Source organism: Oryx dammah, unplaced genomic scaffold, assembly GCF_014754425.2.
Source record: "Oryx dammah isolate SB20612 unplaced genomic scaffold, SCBI_Odam_1.1 HiC_scaffold_23, whole genome shotgun sequence".
Taxonomy (NCBI): Eukaryota; Metazoa; Chordata; class Mammalia; order Artiodactyla; family Bovidae; genus Oryx; species Oryx dammah.
In genome coordinates, this window is record NW_024070207.1 from 86,029,561 (window position 1) to 86,054,995 (window position 25,435).

Here is a 25,435-nt window from a genome sequence, read left to right on the forward strand (position 1 = left end):
AGTTTACTGAAGACAAACCCCCACACTGCTACAAGGCAGTGCTTATCAAGGGGCAAACAAATGAATGCAAATAAACCTACTATCAAAAGGAAACAAATGTTGGCTATACTTCTTCCAGGAAGCCTTCTCCACCTACATGAGGCAGCTCCAAGCCCACAGCATTCTTTCCCCACCTCTGATCTATAGCCTGGATTATCTACAGCACTGGTCTTCATAGAGGCAAGTTAAGGACAGGATAAAGAACACTGGATTCCAAGCCTAGCACCATAACTGGCTTACTCTACAACCTTGAATAAATCTTATCCCGTTCCTGAGCCTTAGTTCCCTTCACCTGTGCAACGGCAGGAGTGCAGGAGATGGAGTTTGTCAATTATACTAGGCAATCTCCAACAGCCATTTCAGTGCTGATGTCTATGGTTCTATATACTGACTTGCATCATTAACACTTCCTGTATGTATGTCTCATTGGTCTCCCTAGGCACAAGAGAGGAAAGGGCCTTCAACAGAGATAGGTGTTAGCACGACAGAAGTGCTACCAAAGCCAAGTAAGCAGAGGGAAAAGGGACAGGGACGGGCCCAGATGGAAACACACAGTATTTCATACATACTAGAAAAAGTACCCTCTACTCTTAGGAATAGATCACCTAGCCAAAGTCAACGATAGGTGATATTTCATCAGTAGAGATAGGATTCTTTGGCTGAAAACTTTGTAGCAGTGGTAATAGTATTAACAGTAACAATAAGCAGCAGCTTTTATGTATGAAGACTCACTACTCACTAGGCACTTTATACATACTATCCCAATAATCATAATCATCCTGTGAAACAGGATTACCTCCACATTGGGCATGAATACTTAGAGATTTGTCTAAAGTTACTAAGTGGGGAAGACAGGGTTTGAATTCAGATCTAAGTCCAAGTCTCACAATTTAAGCCAACATGTCAAATCTCTCTTACATCAAAGTGTAAAATGTCTCCATTAAAAGAAACCAAAGATTAAGTTTTTTAATTTATTTTTTAACTGAAGGATAATTGGTTTACAGAATTTTGTTGTTTTCTGTCAAACCTCAACATGAATCAGCCATATATCTCCTCCCTTTCAAACCTCCAAAGATTAAGTTTTTTTAATATAAATTTATTTATTTTAATTAGAGGTTAATTACTTTACAATATTGTATTGGTTTTGCCATACATCAACATGAATCCACCACGGGTATACAAGTGTTCCCCATCCTGAACCCCCCTCCCTCCTCCGTCTCCGTACCATCCCTCTGGGTCATCCCAGGGCACCAGCCCCAAGTATTTTAGTTGTTGGACATTTTGCTTAGGTAACCTATATGCTATAGCCACATGATGGCTTGTTACATGGTCAAATAAAATATTCATAATGATTATTTCATGCCCACATAAAACACTTCAGTAATATTAAGAAAGAGTAAGCAACAAGATTTCATGAGCTCAATTTTGTAAAAAGTATTCAAAAAGAGATTATTGGAACCATACTCAAGTGTTAGTCTGTCTTGGTTTTTGGGTAGTGATCTTATGAGTACATCCTCTCTTCTTTAAATTAAAAAGAAAACTAATCTACGTTTCTAGGATGTTCACATATTACTTATTCTATTGGGGTGGAATAAAAGTAGAATTGTCAAAGATACAAATCCCCATGGAGTAGCTAAAACATTAAGCCTTATCAGTCTTTAATACCTATGGGCTTTTCCTGAGCACAGGGGTCAGCTAGTGGGGAAGAGGGTGCCAGACAGCAATTTTGCCAGCTAAACAATTCTGATGAGGACCAGGCCTGGGGAACAATTTTGTAAATAAATCTCACCAGGGAGCCAAGGAGGAAATCTATTTCAGGATTGACAATGGGACAGGAAAGGCCATGAAGACAGGAACAAGTAAGGCAAGTACCCCAGTGGGAGACAGCAGGCAAGATTAGCCAGTTTGACTCAGTGTTACCTAGGCTCTCTGCCAATTCAGTGACCTACATATAATGGACCCTCATAAGGTAGGGAGAATGAGGCCCAATGGACTAGAATTTGGCTTCAATTCAGTTCAGTTCAGTTGCTCAGTCATGTCCAACTCTTTGCGACCCCATGAACTGCAGCACGCCAGGCCTCCTTGTCCATCACAAACTCCTGGAATCTACCCAAACTCTTGCCCATTGAGTCGGTGATACCATCCAACCATCTCATCCTCTGTTGTCCCCTTCTCCTACTGCCCTCAATCTTTCCCAATATCAGAGTCTTTTCAGATGAGTCAGCTCTTCACATAAGGTGGCCAAAATATTGGAGTTTCAGCTTCAACATCAGTCCTTCCAATGAACACTCAGGACTGATTTCCTTTAGGATGGACTGGTTGGATCTCCTTGCAGTCCAAGGGAACCTCAAGAGTCTTCTCCAACACCACAGTTCAAAAGCATCAATTCTTCTGTACTCAGCTTTCTTTTTTTTCCTTTTTATTTATTTATTTTTTATTTTACTTTACAATTCTGTATTGGTTTTGCCATACATTGACATGAATCCACCACGGGTGTACATGTGTTCCCAAACATGAACCCCCCTCCCACCCCCCTCCCCACAACATCTCTCTGGGTCATCCCCGTGTACCAGCCCCAAGCATGCCGTATCCTGCATCGGACATAGACTGGCGATTCGATTCTTACATGATATTATACATGTTTCAATGCCATTCTCCCAAATCATCTCACCATCTCCCTCTCCCTCTCCAAGTCCAAAAGTCCGCTATACACATCTGTGTCTTTTTTGCTGTCTTGCATACAGGGTCATCATTGCCATCTTTCTAAATTCCATATATATGTGTTAGTACATCAGCTTTCTTTATAGTTCAACTCTCACATCCATACTCTCACATCCATACTCTCACATCCATATTCACTTCCATATCTAGCATTAAATCACACTTGAGCTGAGTTAGGGGAGCCCTCAAAACACCAATGACTTGGCAGATAAGAAGTAGAAAAGGGACAATAGCCCTTCTAGTATACTGAGAAATTTCATTCTCATTTTGAGGCTTCTATCTCAGTTAGAGTTACCTCTCTAGTATCTAGGGACTTCCCTGGTGGATCAGACAGTAAAGCGTCTGTCTACAATGTGAGAGACCTGGGTTCAATCCTTGGGTTGGGAAAATTCCCTGGAGAAGGAAATGGCAACCCACTCCAGTACTCTTGCCTTGAAAATCCCATGGATGGAGGAGCTTGGTGCAGGCTACCACCCATGGGGTTGCAAAGAGTCAGGCAAGACTGAGCGACTTCACTTTCACTTTCTCTAGTATCTAAGACTCAGTGGGTACTCACAAGATATTGGCTAAATGAACAGTACTAAGCAAGGAGATACAAGAGATAGATATAGCATAGTATACAGACTCAGAGGTAGGAACATTTTACATCTTGACTTTTTTTGTGCCACAGACCTTTCTGAGCAGTATGGTGAGGTCTATGGATTGATTTCTCAGAAATTTGTAAATGCATGAAATAAAGTAGATATAAAGACACCAATTATATTGAAATAGTTATCAAAATTTAATATGTACTTCTTTATTATTATATTATATAATTAACACTAGTTGTTATTAGTTATTATTACTGTAATTTCAACCTTGTCTTCAGCATAAATGATGTTCTGAAAAATCTATAGTAACTAAACTGTAATATAAAAGTATCTTAGATTTCCATTGGTAACAAAGTCACAGGTACTGCCTTTTTTTGGCCTAAATTCATAACTGAAAGAAGGGTTAAATTTTAGTGAGAAGTCAGTGAAAACAAACATGTAAATTTTCCTCCATCCATCTTCATAGATCCTTCCCACTTCAAATTATACCCATGGATTTCATGGAGGCCCAAGGACTCCAGGTTAAGGAGAGCTCTCTATAAATTTATTTCAGTTTACCCAATATTAATGGAATACTATGTTTAGGGAACTATGGTTGCAGTAGAGCTATAGAATCAGTCTCTGACCCCAAAGTACTTACTGAATAACAGGAAAATTATTACATACAAGGGAACACTGAGAAGTACCATACCAGAACAGAAGAAACTTTTTTGTGGAAATACAGAACCACAGTTCAAAGTGGTATTTGCAGGGTATCTAAAGATAAGTATTTTGAAAAAGGGAGAATGTGGAAGTTGGGGGGAAGAGCACCTAAATGTCCCAGGTAAAGAAAGAGACACAATGCAATGGCCCAAAAGGAGACAGAGATGCAAGGATGCAGAGCTCCTCCAGGATAAATGAGGCCTGCAAGGTGAAGAGTGGTCACAGAGGCCAGGAAGGTAGGTGGAAAGGAGTCATACCAATCTACCATCTTCAGAGGCTAGCCCATAACTCCAAATATTTAACTGAAATATTTGTTTATAAATGTTTCTTAAATAAATCAACTGGTAGAAAAGAACTCAGTCTGGGTTAGGAATAAGTATGTCAGAGAGGCTAGAACTGTTCATACTTCCTGTATCATATATAGAGCATTGCCCCAGAACAAGAAAGAGCTCTCCTTCAATCTGATGCTGTCCAGTTGAAACTAAACTGGAACCTATGTCTCCAGAATCCCTTCTCAGAGTTTCTGTCATTCCACTGTGGCTGCATCTCAAAGGAAAGCAGCCTGTGGTTCCCTGAACTTCACTGTGGAGACAAAAAATTTTAGGTTTAAAAAATTAAGAAGAAAAGCAAACACAATACAAAGGGATTTCTATTCTTGCCACCACTCAACTCAGAATAAAATGTGAGTCTTGAAGACAGGATCATGGGTCTGTGTTCTCCTGATTTTCAGTGTGTTGGTGGTAGGGGTAGCAAGGGTAACAGCATGACCAGGGCTGAAGGTGATAGGTATAGGGCAGAAATGGTGATCAAAGAAAATCTCTCATTTTCCTTAACAGTAATTTGGGACCCAAATGTGTACAAGGAGCTGCAGGTCCAGATCCACCACCACACAGGATGCTCACACAAGTGGGCACCCACTGCCTTCCTTTTGGGCCTGGCCTCTTCAGTATCAATGAAGAGACGAGGGTAGTCTAGTTTGAAAGGCAAGAACCTGAAGATAAAGCCTCCAAAGTCAGCAGAAAGTTCCCAGGCAGCCCCACAGCTCAGCGCGAATGGAGGAGCTGGCCTGGGTAAGATAGCATTTCAAGATGTGGTCCCCAGCAAAGAACTAAGGCCCTGTCTAAGCCTGTCCTTGAAAACTGTGTCTCTGGAAATTATTTAGGGTTTAAGGAACAAAAAGAGTCTGGATGTGGTGGTGGGGGGGTGTCACTCATATACACTAGCCCACCCACCCCTAACCCAAGAACAATAAATCCACTGTTATTTATTGAAAAATGGAATACAGACAATTCCCAAGCAAGCCCTTCATTGGTCTATAGCCCATCTCAGTAGTCTGTCATCCAAAGCCCTCAACAAACTGGATCTCTCCTGTGTCCCCAGTTGGCTGGCCTAAAAAAGAAAATAACTACCTACCTCTGCCTTGACAGCAACAGCTGGGGAACTTTGCCCTCTAGACCTGGCCAACTTCAAATAAGGAACTCCCTCATTTCCTAGGGCCAAGAGTACCCAGATGAGCAGTAGCTGGGCCACAGAGAGGAGATTGGGGCAAAGTTTCCTCTCATTTGCTCCATGTTACTGAACTACAATATGACTCTTTACCAGAGAGGAATTTGGAGGATGGCTTCCCAGGTGGCGCAGTGGTAAAGAATCCGCCTGCCAGTGCAGGAGATGCAACAGATGTGGATTCAATTCCTGGGTCGGGAAGATCCCCTTAAGGAGGAAATGGCAACCCACTTCAATATTCTTGCCTGGAAAATTCCATGGACAATGGAGCCTGGTGGGCTACAGTCCATGGGGTCACAACAAGTCAAGACACAACTGAGCATGCAGACACGCAGAGGACAAAGCAGAGACAGAGTCAAATAATCACAACTGACTTGTCTGAACAATGGACCTGTATGCCAGAAGGAACTGGCATTACCAACCCCACATCATGAATAAGGAAACTGATGAGCAAAGAGGCAGGTAACATAAAGATGGAAACGAACAACCTATGTTAACAACAATGTGCCAAGCTCCTTCACTCACAGTCTCACTTAACATCACTAAAACCACATTTACTCAGCCAGCAAGTGGTGAAGACAGGCCTTCTGGACATTCCAGAGCACCATCCTTGACTCCACCTACCTCTCTGGTCATGCTGATTTCACTGCTGACTTCAGACAATGCCTTGGCAACTATTTTGGCTAAGGCCCAAACACTCTGGCATAAGGGAACCTGGGCACATCTGTGAAGCATTACTTGGGAAGGCCCCCTTGCCAGGACAGAGCTTGTGAGTCAGCCCAATTGGGTCTGAGCTCAGTGACTTCACCTCTCACCTGCCACCTCCCCATTCTTCAAAGGCCCAAGTCCTCTGGGCTTTCAGTGGCATTGCTGCTATGGAAAAGGCGAAGGTAAGTGCATAAGGGTGGCCAGAGGTAGGATGAGCCCTACTAGGGCAACCCCAGAACTTCAGTCTCTTCCATGGACAGAGGGCAGTCACTAACTACATTGTCACTCAAACCGCCTTTCCCCATTATTTAGGCTCTAGCATCCTCCATTTCCTGCTGCCAGAACTATCGCTAGAGCAGGGCAGGGCCTGGTCTGTCTTGGCTCTTGAGATGACAGCACTGACTCAAGCAGCTGTTTTCCATAAGGGGTAAAACAAGGGTTGCTTTTAATCTCTAGCCTAGGAGGCATTCTCCCCCTCTCCCTTCCCCTCCTCCTTCTCCACTGACTCACTCACTTCCCAGCAACTCAGCCCCTTCCTGTGGACTTGGAAGTGGGACCTGGTACAGTTATCTGTTCTGACCTCTTCTTGCCCATTGCCAGACCCTTACTTAAAACAGACAACAAGACCTGCCTATGCTGTGCTTTTCCCCAGTAGGTTCTAGAAAGGAGACCACCTGGACCCCATGCATACCCACACCTTTAATGGGTCAACAGTAATTCTTTAGTTACTCTAACTGCTGCAAAGGGCACGGAAGACAATGGTTCCTTTTAACTTGCTTTGACCCAGTCGCCTTCCCTAAGAATCACTTCAACTGGGAGACAAGGGCATATTGGAGCCTGAGTATTACTTGCCCAGTTATATTTGGGGGAGCAACCTCAAACAAAACTAACCTTTGTTAACAATGAGGACATAATTACATTGTCGCTATGTAAGGAGAGCTCAGGACAGAGACCAAAGGTAAAAAGGAGATAAACAATCAGAAACCTTAGCAAGCTACAGCTTTCCCATTAATCCAGCCTTAATTGCACAGCCTTTTGCTTAACCTGAGACTGAGGTAGAGTCCCCCTCTGCCTCTCAACACATTAAGGTCTGGAAGGAAACTAGCTCCTCACCATTTATACCTAACTCCAGGACTTATTTTCAAAATCAGCTCAGCCAAACCATACCCCAGAAGCAAACACCACCCATTCCCCTACCCCCTACCCTAACTCATCTCTCCTCCTAGGCACAGGGTTCTGCCCTATAAGCTCCTTAGCATGGCCATTCCTCTTTAAATTTCCTCAATATTTCAATCTACTCATCCTAGAACCTCATCTGGCTCCTTCAGAATAAACCCTTCTGAACTTCTCATCCTTATTCTCCAAGAGAATAAATAATCTAGAATCCCCAACTATCAGACCTGAAAGGAACCTCAGAGATCACTTGATTCAAATTCTACAATATGCAGCTAAGGAAACTGAGGTCCAAGGAAGGGGAAGCATTGGCCTAGAGTCACACAGCTGCTGGACAGTGTGAGAGCAAGGATTAAAAACCTTTATCTTGATTCACTGGCCATAATAAGCAATAGAAACACCCTAGCACTTAGAAAACAGTAGACAAATCAGGATGTTGAGCTGAAAAGACTATGTGGAGAAGGCAGAACCAGCTTGCTTCCATTAAAAACTATTAGCGGACACTGAATGGAAGTCTAGTTTATGACAGAGGGCAAGCCTAACTTTTAGGCTCTGATACATTCACCATCACTCATTCTAGAGAGTTACTAAACCTTTTATAACCACAAGGAAGGAAACTAAAAGGTCTCCTGTTTCTTCTTAAAACTTAAATAGCAAATAATTGGGAAGGTCTCTGGCAGCAGGTACAGCCAAGACCCAAGCTGGAGGTGGGGACAGAGCAGGGAGGTATAGAGGGTGAAGATGACACAGCAGGGAAGGAGGCAGGGAATTTGAGGAATGGATTTATATCCAGGTAGCCAAGAACAACAGATTCTTCAATTCTCATAAAACTTTGAAGCCACTGAATTTAAAGGAAAGAGGGCTTATCATTAATAAGTCTCTCACATGGATTAAGCCTCTCTCTGGGGCCACACCCAGCAGGGCTTCAGTCACTAGCATCAGTTTCCTGCTTAACCCAGCTTCCTGCCTACAAGTTTCACAAGAAGTATTTATAGACTGGAAACACAGACCATTTGCAGCTGCCTGGAGATACTAGTCACGCAGAACACCAGAAGAGGGCTCTATTCTCTCTGCTCAGAAACACACCACAGCAACCTCCAGCATCCCAGCTCTGAAGGGCACTGGGGCTGACCTAAGAATCAACTTGGATTCCAACCATTACTCATGGGATTTCTGCCCTGTCCTGTGTTAAAACTGCTGAGGACAGGATCAGTCAACTATGTAGGGGCAAGAGAAGGCTTCCAGCTAAATAAAAAAACTCTATTTTCCAAATTTATGGAAGGGGTAGAGATAAATTGGGAGATTGGAATTAACATATATATATTACTTATATGGGCTTCCCAGGTGGTGCAGTGGTAAAGAATCCACCAGCCAATGCAGAAGATGCAGGAGATTCGGTTTCAATCCCTGGGTTGGGAATATCCCTTGGAGGAGGGCATGGCAACCCACTCCAGTATTCTTCCCTGAAGAATCCTATGGACAGAAGAGCCTGGTGAGCTACAGTCCATGGGGTCACAAAGAGACACAACTGAGTGCACGTGCACACACACACACACACACACTACTATATATAAAATAGATAACTAATAAGGACCTACTGTATAGCACTCAATACTCTGTAAAGACTTATATGGGAAATTAATCTAAAAGAGTGGATATCAGTGATTCACTTTGCTGTATACCTGAAACTAGCACACTGTTATCTATTTGATATATAGTAGTCAACTACACTCCAATAAAAAAAAAAAAAAAAAGCTCTGATTTTGGTCCCAGAGCTAAGCTACGGTTGGCTTCCTGCCAGCCTTGCTGCTATGCCAACAGTCAAACCTGGCATCTAGGGGACTCACAAAACTGGAGTCCTCATCCTAGAAATAATGGTCTCAGTTCTTTGAGAAATAAATCTTGGTATAGCTGAAAGATGCTTTAGAGTCTCTCTTACCTTCTTGTTCTAAAACTCAGTTTTCTAATATATAAAATGAACCTAATAATATCAACCTCACAACAGGGTTATTGGGAGATTTTAAGTTAAAATAACAGACAAGAAAGTACTTGGCATATTATAAGTAGAATGTGATGATTACTAGCGCCTCCATTTTTAGCCATGTTATTGCAAATATTTAATCTCTCCAGAATAATTTGAACTTAAAGCCGGTTTGACTACACTGAAGGGCTATAGGTTGCCAAGAAGACCTGCAGAGGGCCCTTCTAGCCTAAGGGCCCTTTGATTTTGGGGAAAACTCTAAAATATGATTAGATTTCTAGTTAGTTAGACAAGTTGAAGCCATGCATATCAGGCAGAAACACACACATCCTTGCCTTATTTTAAATGTTTTCTCTCTTGGGAGGGATAGGGATTTCACCCCAAGAAGCAGAGCCTTGAAGTGAGGCAGAATATAACAGAGCACCTAGGCTATCTTGTCCTTTTAAAGGATGCCTGCTCTTTCCTCATCCTACGCTCTGCCTTGCCATTTTCTCTAATTGTGTCCCATTAATATACACAGGTTCCCAGCCCTGCAGCATAATCCACCAAAACATCCAAACTCCTTCAGCTGGTATCCAGAAAAATCACAAACTGGGTCTGTAGATAGGCTAATCAGCATCAATTGGGAAAAATTTTAAAGACAGATTTCCTGGCCCCACCCACAGAGATCATGATTTATTATTATATAAGAAGCAGGACCCAGGCATCAGAATTAAGACCTTCATATAATTCTAAGGCCCAGCCAAATTTGGGAACCTCTGGCATGGAATACAGCCTCTCAAGGGCTGGTGTCAACAGTCAATATGGGCAGCCGGATGCTCGATTGAAGGGAAACAAAGCCAAGTAGATAGCAGTAACTACAGGGACATCTAGGCCAGTGGGCCTAGTGAATGGTTCTCCAGAGTTAAATGCAGCTTACCTCCACAAAAGATCAGGGGCTAAAGTAATTTCTCTACATACTAAAGCAATTTCTCTACCTACTAAAGTAATTCCTCTCTTGTAGAAGGAACATAGCTATGCACTCTAAAAACCTGAGGGCAGAATCGAGCTCTGCCAAAAACAAGCCATGATCTCTCAATCTTCCTACCTGTAAAATGGACAAAATGACACCCATGTGGCAGAGGACTGTGCAGTGGCAATGTGGTATTTCCCAAACTTAACTGTTGGGAATCATTTGGGGCACTAGTTTAAAAACCTAGATTCCTGGACCCCACTCCAAGCTTACTGAAAAAGACACTTCAGAGGAGGAGCTTGGAAAGCAGTAGTTTTGTCCCAGGTGAGTCTTATTCTCTGGGAAGCTTAAAGAAACATCTATAGATGCTATTGAGATGAGATGAGAGGTCAAACCAGATCTCCCGTCCTCCAAAATACTTTCTAGCCCAGAGATCCTCATAGTTGGGACCTTCAGGTTAAAACCCAGCAGAGCAGGCTCTACAGGCAGGAGAGGGAGGAGAGGCTTTGGGATTTCAAACAGAAAGCTGAGTGCTTTCTGGAATGACCAAACCCTCAGGCCATTGTCCAGAGCCTTCCACTATCTTCCCATCTAGTTAAGAATTAGACAGTGGAAGGAAACAACTGGTACAAATACCTCAGCAGCCCAACAACATTGATCAAAAATACTCTAATAGGAGCCTCAATCAAAATCTTCTCAAGTTCTATGCCCCTTAAACATTCTATCTTGGGAGAACTTTCAGGCAAGGAGCAGACCTTAAATGATACTCTCCCTTTCCTAGATGCTGTGGGAACTTAGGGAGCAAGCCTTGTATTTGCATACAGATGTGAACAGGTTGAAGTTGGGAACAGGCTGGGGACTCTAAGATAGGTGCAATCAATAACAGTGCACTGGAACCAACTTACACTAGAGCTGATCTCTGTATAAGTCCTCCTTCAAGGATCCTGTGTTGGTAGTTTGAAATCAGCCATGGTGAGAGTTGGATACAACTGAGTGACTGAACAACAAGTGGTGAGAGTATTTATACCATTGGGATTGGTAAACAGTACAAATTGTGGCTTCACCAGAGAGTTTGTTGTGAAACGTTTATCAGCACATATAAAGGAAGCATCTGTAGGCCCATTTTAAAAATGAGAAAACTGAGTCTCAATGAAGGGAAGCAACTACTTTCTTTTAGTTGCATGACCTTGGACAAGAGCCAGTTCTAACTAGCAACACATCCTAGGCCCTTCCTACCAGCTCCCCAGGGGAGTAAGAAACCCCTCTTATCAACAAAAAGGTTGCTGACCTAAAGGGATCCTCCATCAACTAACAGCCAAACAAGGGCGCCTAAGTGCACTTGGTGTATGTACCACCAAGGAAAGCAAGGAGTACAGAGCCCAGGGCTGTGACATGAAGCCAACAAGAGAGGAGAGACACTGGAGTAGATCAGGGAATGGGTTGGAAAGTTACAAAGGAAACCACAGCACTTTCTTAAGATCTCTTTACAAATATATGACGGACAGTGTGGACTCTAGAGGGAGTCCCTTGGTGTACTGCCAGTCCCTCGATCTCTTGAAGCATCAATTTTCCTCCAAGTAAAATGGGAGTAACAATGCCTACCTCACAAGATAGTTGTGAGGAACATCATTATCTCCTTTATTTACACAAAACAACCTGGCTTGGCACCTAGCATGTATTAGATATTTGATACATTTTGGTACCTTTCTCCTGCAAACTCATTATCAAATGCAGGACTTCTGACTCACCCTTATACAATAAAAATCCTAACCCCATGTGCACAGTGCTTTACAGTTTAAAAGACACTCATGGCCCAAGATGGCAGCCACCATGAAGAAGGTGGTTGCAGATGTCAGTCTTACAATACACAAATTAGCACGGAATACAAGTAGAATCATAGAACTAAATGAAGAAATAGAAGTAAAAATAAATAACTCCAAAATTTAGAAGATGTTTGTGAGGATATCATGCTTGCAGATGACTGCTTAATGATACCTTATCAGACTGGTAATGTTTTCATTAGCCATTCTTAGGAAGAAACACAAGAAATGTTAGCAGAAGCAAAGAAAAATTTGCAAGATGAAACTGACACCTTAGAATCCAGAGTGGAATCAATTCAGCAAGTGTTAGCAGATTTGAAAAGTTCAGTTATATGCAAAATTTGGGAGTAACATAAACCTTGAAGGTGATGAAAGTTAAACATTTTATAAAACTTAAAAAATCTGTTTAATAAACTTGAATATTGTTTAAAATTATAATTTCCCTTCTTCAAATGATATGGAAAGCAAAACTTTTTAAAATTTTTCTCATTCATTTAATGTAAATTTGCCTACTTTAACATCTTATTTATTTTATATTTTTAAAAGAAGACAGTATTCATCTATGTATTTTACATAACAATTATATCAGGCGTAAGGGTTTTATGTCATGTTATTAAAATCAGTTAAGCAATAAAAAAAGACACTTGTCCACATGCATTCTCTCGCTGAACTCAAGTCTGTACAAAAGGCAGAGTACAGATCAGCACTATTTTATAGACAGGAGAAATGGAGGTTCAGTGAGGTAAATGGCACTTCGTCCGAGTGTGAAGGAGACAGGACTAGAACCCAGGTCCCCCGAACTTGGAACTTTGCCCTCCCAATTTTCTCTTATTTAAGGTTGCAAGAAGGTCCTTCCAAAGGCTTACTTGCTATCATTTATTTCATCCAATAAATTTAATGGCCTCTAGCTCTTGTCTCAGGGTGCTACAAGAGGGGCTCTCCTTGGGATGGGGGAAGATCAAGGCAACACAGGATGGGAACAATCTTTCCTATAGTTGAGGGAGCCACACTATTAGCTAGAAGCAATTAGCCAAGAACAGTGGACCAGTGACCTTGAGACAGTCCCTTCCTCTTAGGTCAGAGTGTGACCAATTGTACTGGGTAGGTCTTGATCACTTGTTTTCAACTTTATTGCTTTTTTCAGCAGCTTCCTGCCTCTTCACTTTCCCAAACAGAAAATCTCATGAAATTTCAAAATATAATGTACATAAAAGCAGAACTGTTCTGGTCAGAGGAAGGCTACCCCAAGCAGCTTGGCCAAATAGTTTGCCAACCAATGGACCAGCAGCTTGAGAGGGGGAGGGAGCTTCAGTTCTAACCTTGTAAAATTCTACTCAAGTCTGCCACTGATTCCTGAGAGGACTTAAAGACTCGCTGGGGCTCAGTTTCCCTATCTGTGGTATGAGATGGTTGTACCAGTTGGTGCCTAAAAGTACTTTTTTGCCTTGTGGTTCTAGGAAAGGGGAGCCCAGCAATCCCTGTTGGTGGAAAACTGTAAAGAGAGACCAGGAAGAACAAAGCCTCATCCCTATGCCTCAGAGAGCCCCTATGCCTCTGATGACTCTGAACTTAACTCTACAGTCAGTTCCTCAAGCACTGGCAGCTGGGAGGGTGGGCAGACAGGCAGGAAGGCGGGCGCCCCACCCTCCCTTGCACAGGAAGCTAGCTACATCCTCTTTTCCCCACCCCAGGCAGCACATCTCCAAAGGTCCCCAGCAGTAGTGGGGGCAGGGAAAAGAAGAGGACGGGCCAAAAGCAAACTGAACATTCAAATCACCTCAGTGTGCTAGAGAGCCATCTGTAGGGAGGGGACTGACAAGGGCCTGGGAAGAAGCAACAAAGCAACCACATTCTCTACTGGAGCCCAGCTCCCTCGAAAAAACCTTGCCAAAATGGCCCATGGCTACAGAATCACAAGGCATGGGCTGGTACAGCAGGCTGCCTGAGCCCACCCACTCCTTGCCACTGAGTTTCTCCAGCCTGAAGAGCTGGTCCTCACTCATAGGTGTTTACAGTTCTTTCTTAGAGTAAGAACACGGACATGTCATGGGTGGCTGGGTGGGTTGGTGGGTGTACACATGAATTAACACTTGAGAACAGAAGGACTCTTCATGCCTCTCAAAGCCAAGGAGGCCCACATGGCCACACTACCAGCCCACTTTCCCGCGCCCACCCCCATACCCTGTGACTGGGGCCCAGCCCTCCCCACATCCTGTTCTCAGAGAACATGTGGCTGCCTGGGGAAAGATAATGTCATTACCACACTTCCCCTCCCTGGAGGAGGCTTTGGTTGACTAGGGAGGGAGCTGGAGTAATCTGCTTGATCAAGCTGAAAAATCTGCAGTAACCTCCCACTTTCACAGAAAAGGACAGGAAGGGTGACCAGCTAACCATGGGGGCATTTTCCACACTGGAGGATCCATGTCTACAGAAAGATGGTGATGGTCCAAAGTACTTCAGGAAAAATTAATTTTCTGAGGAAATACAAATTGGCAACTTCTATATTTGGAAACAAAGAAAGCATGCCAATGCTCTTCTTTGATCAATGAACCAGGAGATGCAAAGCCACAGTAAATTTTTTAAAAGGATCCCAAATATCACTGAAGTTTCACTACACATGGATTTTAGGTGCCAGTATCAACATTTCTGCTAAAGCAACGTGATTTGCATAGGGTCTTAATGGGCCTAGAGTGCTTTGGCCACTGGGTAAAAGAAAATGACTTCAGGCCAATAGGAACAGTTCTCCCAACAAGATCAGAGGAAGAAATGGAGAGAGGATACCAGTCTGAGCCCACTCATTGTTCAATTTCCCTTCACTCCTCTTTAACCAGCTGACACCCTGACTCCTCTTTGCCTTCCCTTCCCAGACTATAAGTAGCAAAGAATGTGGCTGAACATTCCATCTGAATGTTCAGGGAGGGCCTCCTCATTCATACAGGGTGAGAAATCAGAAGGCAGATGCCATTCCACAGCGCTGCCTCACTAAGTACAGACCTTCAGTGAGTATAATACCAGGCTAGGTTTATATGGGAGAACTTGGTCAATTACCTCCAAACAAATCATCCCCAGTCCCAACCAGCCTGCTGCTTTCTTACACCTAATCTTGCAGCCCAATCTAACTCTAGCATTCATCAAGGAACAAGATTTATCCTTATGGAAACACCAACTCAGCACCCATTTCCAGTGGATGTGTTAAAGGCTGAAAAGTGTCATCTGGTGTCATACCTGCCCTAGGGTACCTCTGTTTGTAGCCACAGTCTTCACTTTTGTAATAGTCACCTTCCTGAAAGCACAGTTATAGAGAGCCCAAGTAATGCCCTTAAGTTCTGTGCATCTATGACTGTTTTAGAAAAGTTTTAGGGAACATTGAGGGGAGCAGTCAGTAACAGAACAGAGACATGACATCCAGCTTATTAGTTATGGTTCCTACACAGTTAACATAACTTCTCTAAAAGGTGGCTTTGTATTTTTTGAGTTGATAAAGCCACATCTTGCCCTCCAAACCACAAGCTCAGCTACTAATTTACTAAGACCAGTAGAAACTGTTTAACTTTATCCAACCAACAATACCAGGGTTTTTAGCACCCCTACCACCAGAAACTTACAAATTTTGTACCCCCTAATGCTAAGGTTAGCATGCATGAAACCACTTACTCCAAATACATTACATACATCAGAGTTCTTCAGGTAGAGTAAGAAGCACCCCTACCCTATCTTTGGCTTACTTTCTTTAGATAGCAACAGGGAAAAGGCCCACTACAATCTCTACAAAAATTACCCAGCAGCCTCCCAGGCAATAGATGATGTTCCATAATCCAAACTGAGCCCAAAACTTTACCTATAATTCTAATAAGGCCTAGAAAAGTAAAAAGGGCCAATTCTTACTTACCTCGGGTGTTTCAGAAAGGACCTCCACTCCCGACAGTCACATATATACACATGCTCGTTCCACACACCACTAAGTTATAAGACACCCAGCATGGACCAGGCCATGAGATGATGATTCTAAAGTTTTCACATGTACATATGTGAAAGTAAATGAGCAAACATGTGAGAGTATTTCTTGTAGAGGAGGGGTTGCAAGTAAATGAGGAATTACCATGTTGGACAGGGCTTCTCAGGTGGCTCAGTGGTAAAGAATCCACTTGCCAATACAGGAGACACAGGAGATGTGGGTTCAATGCCTGGGTTGGGAAGATGGGCTAGAGGAGGAAATGGCAACCCACTCCAGTATTCTTGCCTGGAAAGTCCCATGGACAGAGAAGCTTGGCAGGCTACACTCCATGGCGTCACAAAGAGTCAGACATGACAGTGACTGAGTATGAGTATGTACCATATACTCTTGTACAGCAAGAGCAGTGAGAGAAGTAATCAGAGGGAACTGTGGAAACATAAAGGGGACCCAGGCTATATTGGAGAAGGCAGAAGAGCAGGTTTCTAGAGAAAGAGCAGACCTGTCCTGAATGATAAAAATATTTTCACAGGGAAAATATTTTAAAGGGAAAGGGAAGCTCAAGGTATTCCAGGTAGACAAATAGCCTGTACAAGGACACAGAGGAAAGAAACACAATGTAGGCCCTTCAAATGTCACAGGAAAATTTCCAATTTGTGAAATCCCTCCCAAAAGTACAAAGTTAAGGGTCAAGGCCTCTTTGCCCAGCTCCCTGACCTTCTTGCCAGAAACTATCAGAAGAGAATACACTAGAGACCTTTCCACAGTATTGAACAGCAGTTCATCAGATGTGGGGAGGGGTGTGCCACAAGCAGAGACAGAAATCCCTGAAGACAAAGCCAGACAAGAGGGCCTAATATACAAGATATATGTTGGAAGCTGGCTTTTTTTCCCACACAGTCCCACTAAGGTACCAGCTTAGCTTAATGAGGACTCCCTACCCTAGCTTCCACAAACCTCAGGGGAACCACACTCCAGATCTTGAGAGATCCCATTACAACCCACTTTCAGTCCACATAGAAAGCCTGTGTATTCACAGGCATATCTGGAAGGGTGACCAGACTAAGACCTCCCCCTGTACCTTACCACACACACACACACACACACACACACACACACACATACACACAAACACACACAGGAAGTGAAAGCTACCAGCACAGCAAGGGCTCGGGTGGGCCTCAGCTATGGCTGCCTGGTTTCTGCAAAGGGGCAGGGACCCACAAACTGTTTTGCCTTCTTGAGTAAGGGTTCCTGTAACCATTTTCCCCTCTGCACATTCTTTTACCCATCCCACAACCATCCTATCTAACCTGGGTCTCATAATACCTCTTCTCCTTTACCCTACTCCCTCATATTGGGACTTTCAAAGCTCCCCAGAGCTGGGGTTCTTTGCAGAGCAAAAGATATATCCACATAAATTCTTATACTGTTTCCCCTCAACAGGCTGCAGTGAAAGATAGTACAATGCAGGGAGCACATTTACAAATTAGAGGAAAAGCCTAAACTAGGGTCCTAAAATTATTTTATCTCAAATACTTAGAGTAAAATACAATGAAATAAATTAAGAGAAATAGGGCTTTTAACAAGCACCTTCAATATGCCAGACATCCTGCATGAGCTCTTTTCTCTCTCCTAAATTCCAAGGAAGTGGGTATCATTTGTATCTCTATTTTAAAGATGAAAGACTTCCCTGGTGGTACAGTGGCTAAAAATGCAAGGGACATGGGTTTGATCCCAGGTCCAGGAAGATTTCACTTGCCACAGAGCAACTAAGCCCATGGGCCACAACTACTGAGCCTGGGCTCTAGAGCCCACGTGCTGCAACTACTGAAGCCTATGCACCTAGAGCTTGTGCTCCACAACAACAGAAGCCACTGCAATGAGAAACCCGTGCATCCCATTTGTCCCAACAAGAGAAAACCCTTGAACAGCAATGAAGACCCATCACAACCAAAAATAAATAAATAAAATTATTTTTAAAATAAAGATGGAAAACTAAAATTCAGAAGGCTAAATACCTTACTCAAGGTCATGCAGCTATAAATAATGGTTGAAAATATTTCTACACAATTAGCACACTTAATTTATCTTATGGTTACTATCCTCCTTTTTCAAGTCATCTTGAACAATACTGACCAGACACCCTCCCAAAGAAGTCATGAGAAAAACATGAGGCAACTCTACTTGGAATGCTCACCATTAACTGTCACCTTAAAACCATTTAAGCTCATTCACTGACTATTCACAAATATGCTCTAGTCCCTAAGAGTCAGAACATCTTTACACATTCCACAAGTCTTTTATACTGTTGGGTAGAGGTATAGCGCTTTGGGGACAGAAGGGAAGGAGAGAGGAGGAACAGCCCTGGTTACCCCTCAGGAAGCTCAATGGTTGAGCTGTCCAGGTCTAAAGGAGCATAGACAGGAGAACTACAATCCTAGGTGTGTTTGGAGAAGGGTAGGGGCAGCAAAAGAGAGAAGAGAAAACATTCTAAAGCAGATCTGGTGCAACACCTTATAATCCTGACTTATCCAAGAGAATGACTCACCCTTGGTACCATACTCTCTCCATTCCCAGGCACTTGGCAAGAATGGGCATGGGTGCCCAAACAGGTATGTACCCACATAAACACACAACAGTTAACAAAATGCAAACCTCCAGAACGCTAGATGTAAGGGGTCCAGATGGAGCTTAGAATGCCTCCCTGTCTGGATAAGAGCTACATTCTGATATCACCCCTACAACAGATAGTCTCAGTATCTTGCTCTTAAAGTACCCAGGATTCCTTCTGTTCAGGCATAGTCTGGAAAGAACACAAAGGAGGCACCTTCTCAAAAAGTTATGTTTGATTTTAGGAGGATAAGTAGCCAGGGATGAAGTGGGGGTGCAGGGAGGAGCAGGAAGAGTTAGCCCCAGCTCCGGAATCCCCTGTCGTATTCAACTTTGGACTTTTGTGATTTTGTTTTCAACAAGAGCTGCTTACTTATAAGATTTGGGGCCATCTGAGATGAAAAGCTAAGTCTTTCACAGGAAGAAAGAGGTTGAGGAGACCATCATTTGTCAAGTTCTTACTCCGCCAAGAAGAATACAATCCTAATTTTAACCCCTAGTGACTAAGACACCAAGTATACACCAGAAGGAGATACAGTGGTTTTGTTAGTTAGCATCCAACACAGAAGAGGCTAGCTACAAACATCTCAGTCATAAATCAAGAGAGCAAAAGGCCTACCATATGCTTGGCTCAAGAAAGAGAAACTATGAGTTTATAAGAAATTGGTGTATAATAAATTGGTAGTATAAAGTACCATGGGGTGGCAAACTGTCTCTATGGACCACATATGGTCTCTGTTGCATAGTCCTCTTTTTTTCTCTTTAACAATGCTTTTAAAATGTGAAGGCTATTCTGAAAAAAAATCAGGCCTTACAGACAAGTTTGCTAATTGCTAGACTAGACTAGTAACTCCATTCACTATCTACAAGACCTCAAACCTGAACCAATAGCTCCTTCACATTCTACTTTCCATAGAAGATGGGCAGCAAGAGTCTTATCTGAAAATTAACCAAAGAAAACTGGACCAGATCATCATACACAGTAGCCTATCCCCTTCCTAAGTAAAGGTATTGGTGGGGAGGGGAGATAATAAGCTTAGACTACTAACCATCTATTTCTGAAAGGCTCATTCACATACCAGAAGGGCCCTGTGCCAAGCTGAACCCCCTCAATAACAGACCCCAGACCAGGGGCTGAGTAAGTGATAGCTTGATCCCCAGGCCTCTGGCTCAAACATCTGGTCTTGAAGAGCAAGAGGCATGTATGAAGAAGAAGGAGACCTTCCCAGCCAGCCTATTAAGGGCTCAAGAAACAAAGGGACATATGTGGCTTGCTTCCCTCCCCATCCCCTTAGAAAATATTTGGAGAACAAAAGGAAATCAAGTTGGAGCTGCCAAACTCAGTGGGAAGGAAAGCTAAGAATGAAACTAATGCTAACCACAAAACTCCAAGGATAAAGACCTCCATTAGTGGCCAACATTGCAAACAAGCCTTTCTCCTCTGGACCTCTAGGTACTTCAGGGTCCAGTTAGCACTTCTCTCACAAGGAAGTGGTAAAAAGAAACCATTCAGGAATGTCCACCTTCTAACCTCCCACTCCATGCCGACTCCTCATATTTGCCCTCCCATAGGAAAACAAACAAACAAACATATATTTGAAAGTATGTGTACCCTAAAAGTCAACTAATACTAAGAACTGTGGGCTTTTGGATACAAGGGATGCCACTGACAGCCAATGTTCAGATACAGCCCTTTCCTCTTCACTAGCTTTCAGATTCTTCCCCCAGGAAATAGGTTTCCAGAGAAACTAGCCTGACTCAAGGGAGGGAACAGGAGAAGAAACGCCTTCAAATCAATTCAGCAGCTACTGAGCATCTGCAAAGTATGGGGCAGGGCACTACAGAATATGGAGATTAAGAGAATATAGAGATTCCGACAATCTCTGAGAATACACAGAATACAGAGCTTATAACAAGCCCCTATTTCAAAGGGTTCCTCATCTAGTAGTGAAAAAATGTAATGAGTAGATCCCTCAGAATGCAGTGTGTGCTATATTTACCCAAAAGCTCCCAGTCACCATTCTCTTCAAATCAAAAGTTTCTTTGGAGGCTGGGGCAGGGAGAAAAGAAACCAAGATATCCTCCAAGTGCTGCCTTGTTCTCTACTAAGTACCTTCATGTGCTCCTGGAGAGACTAGGAACAAAGTCCTATTTCCTATCATAAAAGGAATTTATTCTTTAATTCAGGTACCACATACAAAACAATGGAAAATAATAAAAGACCAGACTGTGATATGGTGCTAGGGCTTATGACAGAGCTTGGTATACTCTGAAAGTATAGGAGCAGCAAGGACTAGGACCTAGTCATATGTAAAGGCTATCCAGCTTAAGCAGGAAGTGGAGAATCAGTAGTCTTCAGTTCCAAAGCACTTTACCTTGGACACAGGGCAGGGTCCCAGGCCAGCACTTCTATTTGTAACTGAGGAATGAGGTTACCACGTCCTTGGGCTCTTAATCACCAACTCTCTGTAATGTTCCCACTAACTGAATGCCTTGGTGCCCACAGTATTACTCACTTTCCATCCTGTCCTATCCTTTCTCCCACACCACGACCAGTATGCACATGCCCAGACACTGAATTTGAGCTCTAAAGAGAGCTGCTTACCTCCTTGGGGTCCAGTTAATTTTTTGAACCTCACCCCTTCCTCTAGTACTTGGAGCAGGTGGCATGGTGCATAACTCCCATCTCATCCAGGCCCCAAAACCAAGTTTAGAGGATGCCTGAATGAGCTGTCTGGGTCACCTTTACTTCCAGCTACAAATGGAGTGGAAAGAGCCCTAGACAGGTTCAGCTCAGCTCAGCTATATTCATGCTGTGTGGGCATCGGTATGGACCTCCATTTCTCAGGTTGTTTTCTCAGATGTAACACGGAGAGGCTTCAGAATTAGAATATCCTAGGGGAGCTCTTAAAAAAAAATATTGATGCCCAAAGCCCTAAGCCAAGACCTGAGTTTACAACATGCTTCCACAAGCTGGCCAAGACCAATTAACTGTATAGGCAAGCTGGACTTTCCCACTGGATCAGAAGGCTGGTTCCATGAAGAACTCAACACTCTACTATAAGGAAGGCAGCCATAACAGTTAAACTCCACCTTCATTCTAGCCCTTAGGGCCACTAGGGTCATGAGTTCAAATTTCCCACTTTTCCTAACCTTGCTTCAAATCCACAAGGAAAAAGAAAAACTAAAATGTATCAACACTAGTAAATTCAATGTCACATGCTTTGACATTAAGCAAGCATTATGAATTTTCCTTCTTTTGAAGGATCAGCCCTATCTGCCATTACAAAATGGGTTTTTCCATTTGCTGCCAAGAACCTCACACTACACAATGGGGATGGTGACAAAGGAAAGCTGTTTCCACAGCCTTTGACTGCTCTAGTGACATATTTCCTAGTGACAGTGTCACATTCCTGAAGGCTTACCAACTACTTGGGACCAGGAACTACACTAAACTGTCTACCCCATGATATCATCCTACTGCCTGTTTCTGATGGGCTCCCTGAGAACTACCTTTCCAGAGCACCTCTTCCCTCCTTACCCAGATCAGGCCATGTCTGATTTCTGCCACCCTTGCCTGCCTAACCCTCCACCCAATTATATACTCCATAAGATTTCCAAAGCCTTTCTATGAAGGTTTCTCCTCTAAAGCCAGGTGTAGCTGATTACTCTCAACCTCTCAGAGCTAGTAGAATTGCCATTTGGACCAGTATCACACAGAATGAGAGCATATCTGATATGTGTGCCACAAACCCCCTACCCAAGGTGGAGCAGACCAGGAGCAATTACTGAGGGAATGTAACATCTCTGAATATATTACAATCTTTCAGAGCAGGAATGACCCTCAGACATTAGTCAAACCAATTCTTTGTAGAATACACCATGGTCCCAAAAGGGCAAAGGCCTGGCCAAGATTGTTCTGGGAAGCTAGCAGCAGAGCTCAGACTAAATTCCAGTTCTTCAACTCCAGAAGAGTGCTCTTTTCACAATTTCCCAATACATCTTCCACTCAACAAGTTGGACCAATGCTTGTGTTCCCACCAAGGTCCAAACAAGACCCTATGTTAGCTAGGCCTAAGCAATCCTCAAACAATTCTCACTTCGTAACAAGCAACATCTATGCGTCCAAGAGCAAAGCAAAGTCATGTAAATTATTGGCCCAATCAGCTGGAAAGCTCGACCAGCCCTGAAGACAGTGGTCTGACATCAGCAAGAAGGGTGACAGAAAGCCAGCTGCAAAACAAGTGTCAGCCAAGGCCCCAAGCAGGCAGAACATCAACAAATATGACAGGTGGACATCAACTCAGAGACCCCAACTACTGTAATTCTCTCTAAATTTTATTCTTCACTCATGATATTTTGTTGTTGTTGTTTTTTAGTCACTAAGTCATGCCTGACTCTTTTGCAACCCCATGGACTGTAGCCCGCCAGGCTCCTCTGTCCATGGGATTCTCCAGACAAGAATACTGGAGTGGGTTGCCATGTCCTCCTTCAGGGGATCTTCCTGACCCAGGAATCGAACCCACATCTCTTGCGTCTCCTGCATTAGTGGGCAGATTCTTTACCACTGAGCCACCAAGGAAGCCCCATGATATTTTAGGAGAGACTAAAGGGAGTTTAGCAACTATTAGAACAGGGAAAGGGCCTAATTTAAAGCTGCATCTTCTTTTCTAGCCTCAGAACTCTGGCTTAATCATGACTATGGCTTAAGTCCAGGCCTTTATGAAACAATACTCATTTTCCTGTTCTACGCCCTCTACACCATGCAGTCTAAAGTCAGTCTCTGTCTCCCACTCAAGTCCTGTTTCCCTTATTCATTATCTGAGTGCTTTCTGCAGTCACTTAACCTCTCTGAGCCTCAGTTTCCCCATATAAAAAGCAAGGTTAATCATTCCTAACTTACTAACTGGAGAAAGTTAATGAGTATCAAATGACATAATAATTATAGTGGTAAAAAAATAATTATAGTGGTAAAAATGGTTTTGGCAACAACAATGCAGATCACAAATGTGAATAATTATCAGTATTTGGGTTAGGGGCTTTCATTCTTTTGGTCCATACATGGACTTAGTATAGCTAGGAACATTGAAAAGTAATTTCAGAACAATGCCAGCCAACCTATAAAGGAATTCCTTCAATTCATATCTGATAAGACTGTTTTAAACAGGGAACTACTTGGAAAGCAGACAGCTACTCCCTAAACTCAGCAGTAGCGATCTAACCACTTTACTTTAAGAATTTTTTTGGAAATATTTACATAACTATGTCTTGTTTGGACTATTACAAAAGCCAAGGGAGTTTGCATTCTCTGGGCTCATATGGCTTAGGTCAGGCAGTCCACACATAGCTAGGAGAAGAATGTTTTTGTTATGGATAGTTGAGATCTGATTATATGGCAATATGTCATTGGTCCCAAATGGTCTATAAATGATCTGTTCTACAGAAGTGAAGTATTCCTGATAACTGAGGCTTACTCTTTTAAGGATCAGAACCATTCTTGATGGTGAAATGAAAGTCTTTTATCCATTGACCACATTTTACTGCCTTTGTCAACAGAGGGTGTAAAAATACGATTTATGCTTCTCTGAGCACCTGAATCCTATATGCTTGCTTTTCTACAGAACTAACATTCCTGGGCTTTTTAATGTTATCCAAGTTTTCCATCAACACTGAGGATTATCATCTCTACTTTATCAATGAAGAATGGTAGGTTCAAAGAGGTTAAGGGACTTCCAAAAGGTCACATAACCAATAAATGTTGAAAACACAGATCTTCCTACAAGCTTGGAGTACAACAAATGCCTAAAGTAATTTGGATCCAAGCCTTCTTAAGTAGACCAAGAAATTCTTTAAAATGTCATTCCCTTTCCTTTTTTAGAATATGACCTCAGACACTTGCTCTCCCGGCCCCACGAGGATTCAGAAAGCTCCAATCACTCAATTTGCAGGCAGCTTCCTGTTTGTCTAAAGGGGAAGACAATAATGCCTGCAGTGGCCTATAGTAGGCCTGGTCTAGTCAAGGTCAACCTGTGATGGCAGAGCCGCCAGGATTGAAAGCTGGGCAAGCATAAGCTCTGCTCCACCCACTGTGAAAGTTTGAGAACTAAGAAGACAAGAGAAGGGTGGGGCATGTTATGTTCAGTTCAGTACAGTTCAGTCGCTCAGTCATGTCCGACTCTGCGACCCCATGAATCACAGCACGCCAGGCCTCCCTGTCCATCACCATTTCCCGGAGTTCACTAAAACTCACATCCATCGAGTAAGTGATGCCATCCAGCCATCTCATCCTCTGTCGTCCCCTTCTCCTCCTGCACCCAATCCCTCCCAGCAACAAAGTATTTTCCAATGAGTCAACTTTTCGCATGAGGTGGCCAAAGCACTGGAGTTTCAGCTTTGCATCAGTTCTTCCAAAGAAATCCCAGGGTTGATCTCCTTCAGAATGGACTGGTTGGATCTCCTTGCAGTCCAAGGGACTCTCAAGAGTCTTCTCCAACACCACAGTTCAAAAGCATCAATTCTTCAGCACTCAGCTTTCTTCACAGTCCAAATCTCACATCCATACATGACTACTGGAAAAACCATAGCCTTGACTAGATGGACCTTAGTCGGCAAAGTAACGTCTCTACTTTTGAACATGCTATCTAGGTTGGTCATAACTTTTCTTCCAAGGAGTAAGCGTCT

The 25,435-nt window shown here is 43.0% G+C and overlaps 1 protein-coding gene and 1 pseudogene across 1 annotated transcript in view; one reads left to right on the forward strand and one right to left on the reverse strand.

The window, feature by feature from the left end:
• The window catches only part of MSN (moesin), a 78,245-nt gene that overhangs the window by 26,599 nt on the left and 26,211 nt on the right, over positions 1–25,435 (reverse strand). The gene's annotated exons all lie outside the window — the stretch shown is intronic.
• On the forward strand, positions 12,188–12,568 carry LOC120882206 (annotated as a pseudogene).